Below are 17704 nucleotides of genomic sequence, written 5' to 3' on the forward strand. Positions count from 1 at the left end.
GGGGGAGGGGGGGCATAAACGCCGATCCTGGAGATTTTCTCGAGCAACTCGATCTGAATGATGAAGCCTTGGACGATCAAGTAATTGATGAGGATGATCCAGAGATTAATGAAAGTGTGAGACGGCTCGCCCTAGCCAAGGTTCATACGGACAAAACCTTTAGTCATTTAGTCAAGCTGATTTCTACCGCGACATGCGAGCTGTCTGGAATCAAGTGCAGCATGTTCGGTTTTGTCTTGTTAATCCCAAGTTGTTAGTTGTCCAGGCATCTTGCTTGGGCGATTGGGAGCGGATGGTGGAGCAGGGGCCGTGGCTATTCGGGAATTGGGTAGTATTGATGGTTCCATATGATGGTTTCATGAAAGTACACGAAGTTCCTATGGTGTTCATGCCGATCTGGCTCCAAATTCACAAGTTGCCAGATGGATTATGTAAGAAGGGAATAGTGGTACAACTGCTTAAGAACGCGGGAGAGATCATGGAGATGAGGCTCTATGGGAATACCCATGGTGACTATGTCTAGATCAGGGTTCGCCATGATATTTGCCATTCCCTCACTAAGTTTGTCAGCATTATTAGAGGAAAAGAATGTCAGGTGTTCCTAGTTCGGTATGGAAAATTGGCAAGGTTTTGCAGCGTCTGTGGACTAATTGGTCATGATGTTAAGGAGTGTGGTACTGGTGTACATGAGGAAAAGAACAAGAAGTTTGTAGTGTGGCTCTATGCGGACACTTTAAACAAACCTCGGTTAGAGGGTCAGTTCGAAAGAAACAATGGGTTGAAGCCAGATGAGAACCTTTCCCGGCCAAAGAATGCAGGGAAAGCAAAGGTGGATCCCGATGTTACGGATATTGCTATGAGCCCGTCAAAATTTGGAAGTAGTCATATGCAGGTAGACCCATCGGCCAGGAAGAGATTAGCGCTGGAAATTGGTAACGAGGCTAAATGGGTAGAGGAGCTTGGTAAGTCGGTGGGTATCCTATCTCTAACCTAGGGCAATGGTGAGGATGGAGACCAGAATTCGCATACAAGCAGTGTAAATAGTAAGAGAGCTCGTATCAGCTCTGAGGATGTTTTGGGTGATAGATCGGTGGCCTCCCTCGAGGAGGACCGCGAGACGCAATGAATACCTTATTCTGGAACTGCCGGGGGTGGGGAGCTGCCGGACAGTTCTTGAGGTTTTGGCCCTCTCTAAATCCAATTCCCCATGGATGATTTTTCTGCATGAAGCAAGACAAGTCTGAAGTAAGATGGAAAAACTTAAGTGGAGATTGCGGATGAAGGGTTTTGATGGTGTGTCTAGTGATGGTCTCACTGGGGGTCTCGCCCCATTCTGGGACAAAAATCTACAAGTGACCGTGTTAGATTCTTGTACAGGATACATCGACATGCGAGTGGTTGAGATAAAGTGAGTGCTAAGAGCCCAAGACATGGAGAACAACTTTTGTATACGGTGAGCCGCGGGTTGAAAACCACTACCGTATGTGGAATCATCTGACTAGTCTACGATCATTCTCGACAGAGCCGTGGCTAGTGTGTGGAGATTTCAACGAGGCAATGTGGCAACATGAACATTTCCCATGTTCTCAACATGCAGAAAATCAATTGATTTTGTTTTGAGACTGTTTAATGTCATGTGAGCTCATGGACCTTGGATTCTCGGGGATTCTGTTCACATATGATAATGGCCAACATGGTGGTAGAAACGTACGCGTACGGCTGGGCAGAACTTGTGTGGATGAAGCTTGGAGAGACCTTTTCCAACCACTCAGGTGATGCACTTAGCTTCTTCATGGTCGGATCACTGTCCTGTGTTAGTGTGGCTATCACAGGTGGATCCTAAACGTGCTAGAGCTACTTCACGTTATGAAATTATGTGGGAAAGACACCCGGCATTGGCGGCCATGGTGGAACAAACATGGAAGAACAGAAGACCAATTGGTAATCTTGGCGCGGTACGTGACGCACTGAACTGAAGGAGATGATGACCAGCTTGAGGTCAAGGTGTAATGAAAATTTTTGGTCATGTTGCTACTGAAATTCAAAAATAAGGACAAAACTAGCTAATCTGCAGCTTCGTGATGCGGACAGGGCACTGACCAGACTTTTTTTACCAATTAGATGAACTCCTCTATGGCGAGGAGATGTTGTGGTTGCAGCGTTCTAGGATAGCATGGCTTAAGGAAGGGGAACGGAACACGGCGTACCTCCACCGTCATGCTAAGTGGCGTGCAAGAAGAAACTACATGCAGCGGATAAGGCGTTCTGATGGGTCATGGTGCACCACACCATCGGACATGAAACACATGGCAACATCTTACTTCAATGAAGTATACACCAAGGATCCAACTTTAAATCCCGAGGTGATACATGAGTGCATAGCACCGAAAGTTACGCAAGGCATGAACACCATTTTATGTGCGCCGTTTACTGTGGACGAAGTGTCAGATGCGCTTTTTCAAATCGGGCCCTTAAAGGCACCTGAATCAGATGGCTTTTCGGCGAGATTTTATCAGCACAACTGGACAGTGCTAAAATCTGAAATTACTGCAGCGGTTTTGGAATTTTTCAACTCAGGAATAATGCCTGATGTTCTGAATTATACTGCTATTGTCTTGATCCCGAAAGTTCCTCATCCAAAGGGGCCAAAGGATTTTAGGCCAATAAGTTTGTGCAACATTATTTATAAGATTGTCTCAAAGTGCTTGGTTAATCGGTTGCGTTCGCTGCTCACGGATTTGATTTTAGAGAACCAGAGTGATTTTATACTAGTACATCTTATTTGGCATGTACATCATTGATTTTAGAGAACCAGAGTGATTTTATACTAGTACATCTTATAATTGCTTTCAAATATCTTCATTATATACAATCATTGAAAAACAATCATGTTGCTTGCGCTTAAAAGTTGGATCTCTCAAAGGCTTATGATTGTGTGGACTGGAGTTTTCTGGAGCAAGCCATAGGTAAATGGGTCTTCTCTATGGATGGATTAATTTGATTATGGCTTGTGAAGTTAGTTAAATATTCGGTGAAGTCTAACGGAAAATTTCTTCAGTCTTTTACCCCTTCAAGGGATCTTCACCAAGGTGACCCATTGTCTCCTTTTTTATTCCTCTTTGTTGTTGATGCACTGTCTGCTCTTATTACTAAATCAGTAACTAGAGGGGAATTTAGAGGAGTTACTATATGCCGTGGGGCTCCAGTGATCTCTCATCTATTATTTGCGGATGGCACAATGTTGCTATTTGAAGCATCTGGCCAGAAGGCAAGCATTGTCAAAGGCTTGTTGAACACTTATACCTCAGCGACGGGTCAACTTATCAAAATATTTGGTGGCGGAATAGGTGAAGAGTACTTTGGATGTTACGGATCATGTGTTTCAACCAAAATATTTGGGTCTGCTAGTACCTGAAAGAAGAATGCATAAACTGCAATTTGAAACGTTACAAGCCAGGCTCAACAAGAAGCTCATAGACTGGAGTGAACAATACTTATCCTCGGGCAACAAGGAAATTTTGATAAAGACCGTGGCGCAAGCTATACCCCCAAATGTTATGAGCGTATTTTGTTTGCCGGCTGTAGTCCGTGATGATCTAACCCGAATGATGAGACAGTACTGATGGGGAGTGGAGAATGGGAAAACGAAGATGGCTTGTCTTTGCTAGGAAAAAATGATGCTACCCAAAAAATGATGCTACCCAAACCCTAAAGCTATAGGAGGCATGGTCGTTTACTAAGGGCAAAATATTACCCTAATGGCACTAGTGTACACGGTCTTCCCAACTAGCCAGTCGGCAGTTTGGAAAGGAATTTTTCATGGACTTGACCTTCTGAAACAAGGTGTTATTTGGCGTGTTGGAGATGATTCTTTAATTAAAACATGGTGTGATCCCTAGATCCCATAGGGTCATGATCATAGGCCGGTCACGCTGAAGAGAAATTTTAGACTTAATTGGGTTGCTGATTTTCTTGATGAAAATGGAGCATGGAACGTTCAAAGGCTTCGAGAACATTTTTGGGACTTGGATGTTTGCGAGATAATCAAAATACGAACCTCTCTACGGAATGGACAGGACTTTATTGCTTGGTTTCCGGAGAAGAGCGGCCAGTTTACCATCAGGAGTGCTTATCGTTTGGCAATGGAGGAGCATAACCATGCCATGGCGACAGGTGCGACGAGCATGAATCCATCGAGCCACCGTCCTATCTGGCAATGCATTTGAGGTGTCCAGGGTCCCCCTCAGAATGTGTACAATGGCTTGGAAGGTGGTCTCGGGTGCAGGGGCAACAAATTCGTGCAAGAAGTATTGACACATTTCGAAGAAGGATACCTGTCCCGTGTGCGGCAAGAACAAAGAAAGCAGCTTTCACGCATTAGTCACATGCGATCATGCGCATGCACTGTGGGAACAAATGCGCAGGATGTGGAAGCTACCTGGTCACGATATGCTAGTTCATACTGGCAAGGACTAGCTTTTAAACATTCTTACTAATTGTCGGGAAGAGATGAGGGATCGTACAATAATGTTGATTTGAAGGATCTAGTCATTGAGGTCAGCTTTAGCGCATGGGAAGGAGGTGCCGTCTCCCCGGGTTTCATCTGATTATCTTCAAAGTTACATGCAATCTCTTAACCTATCCAAGAAGTGTAACATGGAGGAAATCATCAAAGGGAAAATGCCAATGGTGGAGGAAAGACCGGTCGTGCATGAAAGGGTGGCTACTGTTTTCGCTAGCATGGCGAGCCCACCAGCGAACACGGTCGCTTTATCCGTTGGTAGGGCCTTCTCCAGTTGGATGAATCAGGGTCGGCTGGTATGATCTTGAGGAGACATGATGGGAGTGTGATCTTTGCGCCCACATCTTGCACCTGATATGCACAAGGCGAGTTTTGTAGTTGAGGCGAATGAAGTCGCTTTTTCCATTGTTTTCACGGGTTTCTTTCTCTGTTTTTTCTTTCTGTTTTTCTATTTTTTTATTTCTTTTTTTCTTCTCCATTTATTGTTTGATTTTCTTTATTCCTTCTCCATATTTTGTTTGGTTTTATCTTGGATTTTACTATTTTTCTACAAACATTTTAGGTATATATATATATAATATTTTTCTAGTGCATGTTTAACATTTGTTGAATACGTGATGAACATTTCTTCTATAGATATTGTTTTTTCATTCCTTTTTCATTTTTATCATTTTTTATTTGGTTTATTTTTTCTTTTTCAATTTTCTTTGTTTCTTTTTGGGTCTCATACTACTTTTTTTTTGTATATGTGAACAAAATTTTTCTAATACACATTTAACATTTTTCCAATACAAATTTAACATTTTTTTAATATATGGTCAACATTCTTTCTATTACAAATTTTTAATATCTTTGAAATGCTTCATTAACATTTTTTGAATACATGACCAAAACAATTTGTATACATTTTCTTTATTTTTGAAGACATGGTCAACATTTTTATATACACATTTAACACTTCTCAAATGCTTGATTTTTTTTTAAATATTTGTTCAACATTTTTTTCAAATGCTTGATTAATTTTTTTATATACATGTTCAACATTTTTTCAAGTACTTGTTCAATATTTTTCAAATACTTATTCAATATTTTTAAATAATTGTTTAACATTTTTCAAATGTTTTTGTAGAGAGTTTTTTGTAATATATTGAAATATTTCAAAGTATAAAGAAAATTACAAAAATAAAGTAAAAACGAAATCCAAAGAAGTAAAAAAAAGTAGGAAAAAGAGGTTGTAGCCTCCCGCGTGTGTGGGCCTTCCCAACTAGCTCGCCCCTTCCGCTAGTGAGAAGCCAGACTCGCTAAAGGCGAGATATAGGGACACCCTGCATCTACCGCTCAAAATTGTCTTGACGCCTCTTCCCCGGCGGGTCAGCATCTTGCATGGTTGCACGGGGACAACGATGTCGATGTACAATCCATGCATATATGCACGGTGCGCGCGTGGAGAGCAGATTTCCGATATGATCCTACCATTGGGGCGAGCGGGGGCGGTCGCCCCGGGTCGCCGGCGGCGGAGGATCGACCCCCACCTACACATCTTTCCTCCGTAGGCATCAGAATGTTCTTTTTTTTTTTCTGTTTTTGTTTCGTTTTTTAGACACTTCTGTTTCTGTTTCTTAATGTGCCAGTCGGTCGAAGGGGTAGTGAGGGAGAAATAGAGTTGGACCAGTGGACTGCAGGCTATAGGCCCAAATAGACAATAGGTCACCCCTTTCCTTCGTCAATAGAAAAAACCAAAATTCTCAAACAAAAAACGAATCCCCAGGCCAAAAGCAGTGGAGTTTTGGCTCTAGGGAGCATATCCCTGATGAACATTAAATTAGAAACAAATAGAAAATAGAAAATAAAAATTCTAAAATAAACAAAACAAAAAACGAATCCTCAATCGATCCAGAAATCGCATCGAGTTGTTCCCCATACGACCTAGCCCTTGCGGTGCTGCACCGACGCAAAACGCCTCGCACGCCCACGCGCCCAGCCCATTGTTGAAGTGCTGGTGATGGATTCCGATGAAGAGGTAAATTGGGTAGGAATAGTTGTTGCCTCGAAAAAGCCGAGGCTGAGGCTGCTGCTGTCGAAGAAGTTGTGGCTGTGGCAGGGGTAGTAGCTTTGGTGCCCAGATCGGCAGTGGCAACAGATGGTGCGGGCAGATCAACCAGACAACAGCGACCACATTCTAACAGCAACGACTGCCAACATGTATCCTCTTCTTGTCTCCTTCCTTTGATATGTTAGTTGGCATCAGTTTGGACTGTTGAATAGAAACATCAGGTCAGCAACAACAGGAAACTCTCACACTTAATTTGGTATTTCCATTGGTTTATCGCCTCATTAGACTTGCATCGACATTACCGGTGGCAATTGCATCCATTGAGAGGGTTTTCTCAGCCATGAATATTATAAAGACATATCTTCTAAACAAGATGGGTGATGATTGGCTTAATGATGGGTCTCGTATGAAAATTGAAATTATGGGATCATATTGTGGCATAAGTGAGCATTTCAAGCGACAAGAGTCAATGCTAGAAGTTTACTAGTTTTTCAACAGATTTGCATTTGCACCGCAAAAAATTTAGACATCAAACGTTCGCCCCACATAACTTTAATTCCTAGGTCCGCCACCACCACACGCATTGTTTTTTTTAAACTAGGCAAAAGATTTGCCATTTTCATTGATTAAGAGAGAAGGTTAACAATGTGTGGCCAAAGGCCAAATACAGTACATCACTCTCGCGACATAATGTTACACAAATGTTTTGCTCCCGCAAGGCTCCAAAGCGAGCATTCCTCATTAATCTTGGCGACCAACACTCTCACCGGAACGGCCGTGTTGCGGAAAACTCTAACGTTTCGCTCCTTCCATAGTTCCCAGGAGATAAGCATCATCAGGGAGACAAGCGGCCTTCTCGATGGAGTTTGCTTAGTGGCATTCTGACTCCACCAATCCTTAACTAAAACCATATCAATCCAATCGTTGGGCTGGACATCGTGGAGCGCAAGCCAAGATTTGATCATGCCCCAAACCCGAATGGTGTATCGACATTGAAAGAGAAGGTGGGCCGCCGATTCCTGGACTTGTTGGCATAATGGACAAAGGTTACAGTTCGGCCATCCGCGACGGTGAAGTCTGTCAGCTGTCCAAATCCTATTGTTGATAACAAGCCACGCGAAAAATTTGCACTTTGAGGGCGCCCAGTTCTTCCAAACATTTTGGTTCATATCCGTGTCCACCAATCCAATAAACTGAGCCCTGTATGCTGAGGCAGCGGAGTAATGGCCATCAGCAGTGAATTTCCAGGTGATGGAGTCTTGCATGTCCGGGTTTAGCTGGATGTGGGTGAGTCTTTTCCAAAGCGCAGCAAACTGGGCGATGTGTTCAGAGGAAACAATCGAAGCAACCTTCACCTGGGAGATCCAGTAGCCATTAAGCAAAGCCTTGTGAACTAAACAATTCTTTTTATTGAAGATGTAAATTTTGGGAGCAATGTCTTTGGGTCTTATGCCATCTAGCCAAGCTGACTCCCAGAAAGTTGCGCGGAGACCATCACCCACCAGAACCTTGGAGGCCGACACGAATATGTTTCGATCATTGTTGTCGCAAGGGGTACCCAAGCCCGACCAAGGCTTGAGCGGGTCTTGCCTTGAACCACAGCCAACGGAGACGGAGTGCAACCGCAAACTTGCCAAGGTTTAGAATCCCAAGACCGCCATGTAGCTTGGGCCTGCAGACTTGCGCCCAGTTGACCTTACATTTCCCTCCCGTGACCTTGTCACAACCAGCCCAGAGGTAGGCACGTCAGAGGGCATCAATCTTTTTCAAAACTTCCACCGGAAGATTAGAGCCATCATATAATAGATAGCGATGGCCGTGATGACAGACTTAACAAGAACCATCCTTCCGGGGGCAGCAACATGCTTGCCCATCCAAGGTGTGAGCTGGGCCGCGATCTTGTCCTCGAGAGGCTGGAAGTGAATTCTTTTCAGGCGCTTCACTGACAGTGGTAAACCAAGATATTTCATCGGGAAGGTGGTTCCTTGAGCTGGGAAGGATTGAAGAATATCCGGAAGGTCCACATTGTCACATCTAATTGGGGCAACCAAGCTCTTGAGGGTGTCGGCAAAGAAACTGACGTCCGCCTTGAGTGGCGCAATAAAAACCGCAGCATCGTCCGCGTAGAGGGAAGCCCGGATTGGCATAGCCCGTCCGCCAATGGGATGGAGGTGACCTTGTGATGTGGCCTTCTCAAGGATGTGATGCAAAGGATCAATGACCAGCACAAAGAGAAGGGGAGACAGGGGGTCTCTCCTTGCCTCAGCCCACGCCCAAGCCTGAAGGGGTCGCCCGGCACACCATTGAGCAAGACACGTGAAGAGGCCCTAGACAAAAGAGCAGACACCCAGCCACGAAACTGGGGAGGGAAACCAAGGTGATTGAGCAAGTCTAGGAGGTAGTCCCAACGCACCGAGTCAAACGCTTTCTTGATGTCGAGCTTGAACAGGAGAGCAGGGGTGTTGTTGCAATGCAAGCGTTTAGCAAGGTTGCGCACGTACATGAAATTATCATGAATACATCTCTTCTTGATGAAAGCACTCTGAACTTGTGAGACAAGGTCATTCATGAGGGGTGCCAGCCTTTTGGGCATCATCTTCGCAATGAGCGTTGCGATGGACACGCATTGTTGTGGTTAGCACGCACGGAAGCTACACGAAGGACCGGCGCAGACTTGTGTCAGAGCCGCGCATGGAACGACGATCGAGGATGGAGGACGACGGAGTGGCTTGCTACGTGCTAACCACAACAATGCGTGTCCATCGCAAAGCTCATCGCAATGTCCGGTCGTGCCGACATCTCACCACGCCGCACATTCTTCAGCGGTGCGTATCCATATCAGGCGAAATTTGTCTTGTGTGGAGCCTGTGCTCAGCTTATCTCGATCCACATTAGGCAACGGCCGGCACGCGCGCTTTAAGTTGAGCGCTAGCTATGTGGTAGCTGCACACACGTGCTGCATCTGTTCCGCTCTGCTAGCTAGCGTTGATGGCATCTCTTGAGCTCGACTCTACCCTAGCCCTCTGCCTCCTCTTTGTGGTATCTTGCTTCACCGTCCTCCTCAGAGGCTTCGGATATGGCCGCCGGAGTGCGCAGCCGCCTTCGCCGCCTGGGCTGCCCATCACCGGCAACCTGCACCAGCTCGGGCGGGGCCGCCCTCACCGGACGCTGGAGGCTCTCGCGCGGCGCCACGGGCCGCTCATGTTCCTCCGCCTCGGCTCCGTGCGGGCCATCGTGGTCTCCTCGGCCTCGCTCGCCGAGGCGGTGCTCAGGACCCAGGACAACGTCTTCTGCAGCCGCCCGCAGCAGTACACGGCCCGGGGCACGCTCTACGGCCGCAGGGACGTCGGCTTCAGCGCCTACAGCGAGCGCTGGCGCCAGCTCCGCCGCATCGCCGTGGTGCACCTCCTCAGCGTGAAGCGGGTCGACTCCTTCCGCGCCCTCCGGGAGGAGGAGGTCGCGCGCTTCGTGGAACGGGTCCGCGGCTGCCAGTGCCGCCCAGGAGGATGGCGGCAAACGCCCGGGAGTCAACGTCACCGAGCTCATAATCACCCTAACCTACTCCGTGATCTTGAGGGCGGCTTTCGGGCACAAACTTGGCGGCGTGGAGCCGGCCAAGGTCCGCGACATGATGAAGGAGCTCACTGAACTGCTCGGCACGATAGCCGTGAGCGACGTGTTCCCGAGACTAGGGTGGCTGGTGGACTGGGCGACGGGGCTCGACGCGAGGGCGAAGAGGATGGCGGCCAAGCTCGACAGTATTATGGAGAGGACCATCACCGAGCATGAGGGGGACCCAGGCAAGGACGGCGAGGCTCGGGACCTCCTGGACGACGTGCTCTCGATCGAAGGAGGGTGACCAGGGGTTTAAACTGGACAGGGTTGATGTCAAGGGAGTCATCTTGGTAAGTATATATATATGGTATACTAATTCGAGAACAAGAACTGGTTGGTAGATTAGCAGTTAGCAGCATAGCACCAACTGCCACCAGGAGTAGGAGCAGCCAGCACATGCTTGAGCTTAATTATCTTGGTATTGTATTGCATGTGCAGGACATGTTCATAGCAGGCACCGACACGACCTACAAGACGATAGAATGGACCATGGCCGAGCTCGTTAAGAATCCAAGAGAAATGGCAAAGGTGCAATCACAGGTGAGACAGGTTGCAGGTGACCATGGAGGAGGCGGAGCTGGACAAGATGAACCTCCTGCAGGCGGCCATGAAAGAAACATTGCGGCTACACCCGGTGGTGCAGCTCCTCATCCCACGCGAGTCAATTCAGGATGCGCAGCTGCAGGGTTACGACATCCCGGCAAAGACCCGGGTCATGGTCAATACGTGGGCCATCGGGCCAGAAAGGTTCCTCGGCAGGACCATCGACTACAATGGCAAGGACCCTCGGTTTCTACCGTTCGGCGCAGGGAGGAGGCCAGGAGGGGGTGCCCCGGTATGGCCTTTGGGACGCGCCTCGCAGAGCTCACGTTGGCCAACATGATGTACCATTTTGACTGGGAGCTGCCGGGTGGCCAGGATCCGGACTCGTTTGAGGTTGTTGAGGCTAGCGGGGTGTCGCCAGGCCTTAATTCTGCCTTGATCCTTGCAGTAAAACCTCTGTAAGCATACATGGACAATGCTATAGTAAGTGCTAATTAGTTCTCCCGGAGCAATTAAATAAGGAAGAAAGTTTTTTTTTAGAAAAGAAGGAACCCCTGTCACTGCATCTGGACCATGCATATGGCCAATTTATTAATTATTAACACAAAATCTTACAAAGTCGTACAACAGTAAAACTAAAGCCACCATCTTTGCAACTTATGTCGCTACTCCTATCTAACTGATGAAGGGGCACTGATGGTCTGGGCCTAATACCAAACAGACCTTGCAGCCAAACCTAACATTTAAGACCTGACATCCCAACCAGGACGCCTGCCGGGTATGGACACCCACCAGTCCGGCGTGCTCCTCAACCAGGACGCCTGCCGAGTATGAGGCCGCCGCAGCCACCTGCCACATATCCATCTTCATAGTTGTACTGTTGCATTGGCCTTGCCCGGTCTCGCTGCCGCCGACGCCACCACGACGCCAGACAGCGTCGACCTCCTGCGCATGTCCGTCACCACACATCTGACGCCAAGCCTCCGCTGGTCCATGCCGCCAAGAGCCGCCGCCAAGAATATGTAGAACGAAACACCGCTCCACCAAAAGGGAGGCATCACACCCCCACCCCTCACCTGCAGACCCTTTCATTCGATCCCAATGTCCTTGGCGTCGCCTCCAGGAAGGTTACGGTGCACGGGGCGCCGCCGACGCCCGATCTGCATCGGATCTTGGGCTTTCACCCGGACATGGGTCGGAGTGGAGAGATGGTGCCCTCAGCAGCGGCGCCAAAAAGCGACGTCGCCGCTGCCGGCCAGCCAAGGCGGCCAAGGTTTCCCCCGGACACCGATCTACTTCACCAGAACACACCAGAGTTGGATCCGGCAAGATCCAAATTGAACCGGGGACTGGGAAGGGATGCATGGAAGGGAGGGGGCAATACCTCCAGATCTGGCACGCCTGCGGCTCGCCGTCCTCACGACAGAATCCTCAGGCACGCCGCACGCCACGCCGGCAGGGGCCGCCGCCCCTGGATTCGATGGCCTCCGCGAAGAAGCGCCGAAGACCCCGCCGCCACCTTCCACGGCGCCCGCGCGGGCTTTTCCGGTGTTCGTCTTCGGTGGCAGCGAGGGGGGTGGGGGGAGGTGGCCGGGGAAAACCCTAGACTCCCCCGAGTCGTCCTAGGGGCGACGCGGGGACGGGAGGGACGGGTGCCTCTGACCGGACCCAAATCAAATGAGATCGTTGGCGGTAATCAATATGGAAGAAAGTTAACCGGTGAATGGTATGAATTTTGCGTTGTGGCCGAAAGCATCACGCGTCGGCGGATCTGCATCGTACATATATCTGTCTACCGCACTTCTTTCCTGCCGTTTAACACAAAAGGCCGGGCAGAACCATCGACTACAATGGCAAGGACCCCCGGCTCCTACCGTTTGGCGCGGGGAACAGGGGGTGCCTCGGTATGGCCTTTGGGACGCGCCTCGCTGAGCTCACGTTAGCCAACATGATGTACCATTTCGACTGAGAGCTGCCGGGTGGTAGGATCCATACTCGTTTGAGGTTGTTGAGGCTAGCGGGGTGTCGCCAGGCCTTAAGTCTCCCTTGATCATTGCCGTAAAACCTCTTTAGCATACATGGACTATGTTAGAGTAAGTGTTAATTATTTTCGTATCGTCCATTCCTCTGTCTTCCGCACTTCCTTCCCTCCACATCGAGAAGACGCTTCTGCATCTTTCCCCTCGCGCTGCCGCTCTCTGAGATCTTGTCTCTACACGGCCCTGCTGCTAAATCGGGTGGCTCGCCGGCCACATTTCCTTCTCCGTGCAACTGATGTTCACCGATGTTGGAGTGGTGATAGTGTAACCAAAACCATGGCGGCGGCGGTGATGTCACTGATGTTGGAGTGGTAGCGGGTCTAGTTGATAGCCTAGTTTATATTAACTATTTATAGTATTATTATTATTTTCACGAGTTATGAGTTGAAGTTACAACTAATTTTTTACAACAATTTATAACTTTCTTTTTAGCACAACAAGAAGTTATAACTGAATCTTTACGAATACTAGTAAAATGCCCGTGCGTTGCCACGGGCTCTTAAAATAGTTTGCAAAAGTTACATGTTAAATTTCATATGTACAAACAATATAACACAAACACAATTATTGAATAATTGAAGTCCAATTTTGTAATGTAAATTGATAACAAAACTAAAGATTAACAACATGTCCATGTAACAAACTGAGCGATATTCGAACTAAACATCTGTTACAAAACTATCAATATCTAGATGATGCGCTTAAGAAATTTTTTCACAATATCTGGAAAGTTTTCTTTAGCTTCATTCCCACGATGTTTTAGTAAGTATAGTAAAAACTGCTTCCTCAACTCATACCCATTCTGCACAAACAAATATATATAGTTAGTATGAGAAGTTCACGCAAAAGGTTTTAAAACATGTAACGGACAATACTCACCGTGCAAACCGGCTTGACCAATTCTTTACCGTTCCACCAGAGCATAAATGAAAAACAAAATAGGCAAACACATTCCTGCAATTTTTTAAATTAATAAATAAAAAATATAGTGATAACAAAAATAAAAGTTTTTCTTATGAATTCATTACCATCTATACTCGTTGGAATACTAAACGGAAATAAACATTGCCATTTAGATATATCCGAATTCCAACCAGACAGCTTTATTTTGAGTGCTTCTTTGAAATCCCTTGCAAAACTTTTTAATTTCAGTGCATGCCTCAAATTTTTATCCTCTCACGATTGTGATGTTTGAATAGGGTTCATAATATATAGACGACGTGCCTCTTTGTCGATGACGTACAAGATGTATCGGCCGATGAATGCATAGGGAAGATCGATCTACAAGTGGAGCTATTAGAAACAACAATAAACCATGATAACAATAAACAAAATACTTTACTTACCATGTTGCACGATGGGATGCACGTGTGTTGCAACGGGCTGCATCGACAACTACCTTTTTACCCTTGAAGCGCTCTTCTTTTCTTTCTTTCTTGATTCTCCCAACTAAAAATTGTTTATCGAAGTGATATGTGAATTGATAAATTTACAACCGTACTAAAATATTAATAGCTAAAAACATATTTATCAAAGAACATTTCTAGAACACACTCGACATGAACGTTGTCGTGTCTGACAGATTATGAACACACACAATGATTACTTATCACTAAATCCCATTTATATTTTAGAATGTGGTTGAAATTATAGCTTTATAGAAGAAAAACTTATCAGAAATGTGCTACAAAAATAACATCTTGTGTTTAAACCCATAGAAATGAAGATCTTTAATAAGGCCATAAGAAGACATGTAGAAAGCAACATAGTACTCCCTCCGGTCCTTTTACTCGCATATAAGATTTGTCTAAAGTCAAACTTTGTAAAGTTTACCAACTTTATAGAAAATACAAAAAAAATCACAATACGGAATCAATATCATTAGATGCACATCACGAGTTTAATTTTTATAATGTATAACTTTAGTATTGCATAAGATGATATTTTTTCATATAAATATGATCAAAAATATTCTAAATATCTCGGTATTAAGGGTGTCAGTTATATGTCAGACTATGAAAATTTGATGCAAAGTTGATTTATGAGGGTTGTTGGGTCTTTAGTCGGATGGTTGTTGTTTATCCTCTACCCCTGACCTCTTCTTCCTACTGAACCGCCAACTACAACCGGCTGATCCACCCATCGCCACCACCCCCGACCGCGTTGCTTCCCTGCCCTCCCCTGTCGCCACCCTCGACTATCCCTGTGGACGACCCCGGTAACCAGATTTTTTCAGCGAGCTATCGCACCCCCACCCACACCTGTCAACCCTCTTCCCGCCTTCGACTATGACGCCACTGCTTGAGCAACGTTGGATCTTTATCGAATGGTTGTTGTTTGTCTTCTACCTTGGGCTTCTTCCTCCTTAACAGCCAAACACCGCCCGCCGATCCGCTAGCCGCGACCGCCACCCCCGACCAACCCTCTGAACCAGCCTAGCGGCCAGATTTTTCCGGTGAACCACCGCACCCATATGAACCTTCTTCCTTGCCTCCGACTGTGACGCCACTCCTCACTACCGCCTAGCGACCAGATTTTTCCGGTGAACCACCGCACCCCTACAAACCTTCTTCCTCGCCTCCGACTATGACGCCACTCCTCACTACCGCTCGAAGTGTCGTCCTTGTCTCCTACGAGGGCTCAGCCTTGCAGTGCCATCGACGCCTTCGGCATCGCCATTGCATCTCGTAGTGCCATCAACGACTTCGGCCTTAGGTTGCACTTGTGTTCTCCCAAAAATCAACTTGCAAAGATTCAAAATTCAATTGACTCACGAGTAGCTCGTGCACAATACTAATCATGTATAACTTGTTACCTTTAGATACTCACATGGACATCACATTTCTCTCATTGCCCGTGCGTTGCAACAGGAGCAGACTTATTCTAATGATTTAATAGTGATCCTATCCTCATGGACATAAGATGGAACTTAAATCTATCTGCCCCTAATACAATGTTGGCATCTCCGTACCCGACTCGCAATCTCTTCTATCAACACCCCCATTCAACCAGAATGGTAAAAGTCAATTTCAAACATAAACATTAAACTAAATTAACTAAACTGTTCTTGATATTGACCTAAAATAAGAAGCCAAAAAATCAAACTTCCTTTTGAACAAGAGCTGTTGTACAAAAGGTTTACCTAGCTAACCATGAATTTATAAGAGAGTATGAAATCAGTCGACAATAATCCTTAAGAAGCGCCCCCACCCTGTCCTTCTCCCTCTTTCCATCTGTATCCTCTTTCACCCCTCTTCTCTCCTCTCTCATCCATCCTCTTCCTTTTCACATCCATCCATGCTCTGCAACCTTCTTCCTTGCCTAAACAAAATCAGATAATAAAATGTTAAGGTAAAAAGCACATCAACGTGGAGTCCCGCAGCTGAAAAAAGTTATGTAATAAAAATAGATGCATGTAACATTAAAAAATGCAGACACCAATAGAGCAAGCATCCGAGTAACTAATAGGTTGTTGTATCAACTACTTGCATGTATACATGAATTCATCTTAAATTTGTATGAAAGGAATGCAGGTTGTGGGGCTTACCGTTATTGTCCTATCAGCAAAACCAGGACAAAACCATTTGTTCCCTGGATCAAATGCTACAGATCGCACCCATCCCAAGTGACCACTAATGACCTGTATTACGGAAATAGAAAATGTATTTTATCACTTAGTGAAAACTAAGATGCTCTCATAGTATAATTCCAAGAAAATATGCAAAAGAATCTAGAAGATTTAACTATTTAAACCAGTACATAAAAGCTCAAAGTAGGGTTATTACAATTGCATGCATGATCAAACTAAATCTTATTTTCTAATTGAAATATGACATTGGTATTTCGAGAACTTATCTGAGGTGCCAAACCTTATACTTACAACAAAATAAATTGGAAGGTCGCACTTGAAAATTGTGCAACAAACAAAATACTCCGATGGAGCATGCCATGGAGGTTTAGGCTACTGGCGCAGATGTCAAGAATTTGAAAGACATATCAAGACATGAGCAATTTAAAACAACAACCAGAAGTGCACATTACGTCCTAAAAGTACAATGTCCCAAAGTACAATGATCAGACCACCATAGAAGGAAATGTAAGTGATAAAACCTGTGAGATGACCAGGAAAACAAGAAGGGACTACCAAAACTTGCAAATACAATTAATTAAATCTCGCTCCTGTCCTTGCGGTGACACATGGCTTGCTACTCGGCCTTGGCTCCCAATATACTACACTCTGCAGGAATTACATATAAAAACAATATTTCAGAGAACTAAGAATGAAACTCTAAATTCCGATTAAACTAATCATTTTTGACTATACATGATAATAGCATGACAAACTGAAGCTCATACATCTTACATGTGAAAATAACAGCATTAGCTACCATCATGCTGCTCCATTTCCTTGCGCACCACCATCATACGTGATAATAGGATCATCCATCTGCTAGATTATTTTTTGGAGAATCTAAAAGCTATCCAATAACCTCCATTGATTCTTTTAGCATTACGATCTAGTCCACCTTGCACACCACCATCATGGTCCAAAGAGTGAAACTGAAACATATGGTCTGGTTTCATGTGAACCTAAACTACTATGATGGAACAATGAACACAAAGGAAACGTCAAAATAGAATTATTTTTTAAATATTTTTCTGATGAATGATCCGAGTGATAAGAGACCCAAAGCAACATAAACACACCACTATTATCCTTCTGAGATATGGATGTTGAGGAATCAAAAGGTTTGTCAGGAAAATACTATATTTTTTCAAAAAAAATATTTGAACTAAGAAATCTTCTCTTATAAAGGGAGAATTATTTTAACAAAGTTAACATTCATATGTACAGCCAAGCGCTAAATTTTTATTGGTATATTGTTTCAGTTCACCAAAAACCAAATTTCTCCTTAAGATATCTTGAATGAA

At 45.5% G+C, this 17704-nt stretch overlaps 1 long non-coding RNA gene and 1 pseudogene across 1 annotated transcript in view; one reads left to right on the forward strand and one right to left on the reverse strand.

Annotated features, from left to right (window-relative positions):
* Positions 1 to 9563: 9563 nt before the first annotated feature.
* On the forward strand, positions 9564 to 11195 carry LOC119286903 (annotated as a pseudogene).
* Positions 11196 to 15748: 4553 nt separating this feature from the next.
* The window catches only part of LOC119286922, a 5790-nt gene continuing 3834 nt past the window's right edge, over positions 15749 to 17704 (reverse strand). The window contains exons 3-4 of the long non-coding RNA XR_005140707.1: positions 16320 to 16412; positions 15749 to 16093 (exon numbers count right to left, since the gene is read on the reverse strand). This is a non-coding gene — a long non-coding RNA (uncharacterized LOC119286922). The remainder of the gene's footprint in view (positions 16094 to 16319; positions 16413 to 17704) is intronic.

The sequence above is a fragment of the Triticum dicoccoides genome, chromosome 1A, assembly GCF_002162155.2.
Source record: "Triticum dicoccoides isolate Atlit2015 ecotype Zavitan chromosome 1A, WEW_v2.0, whole genome shotgun sequence".
NCBI lineage: Eukaryota > Viridiplantae > Streptophyta > Magnoliopsida > Poales > Poaceae > Triticum > Triticum dicoccoides.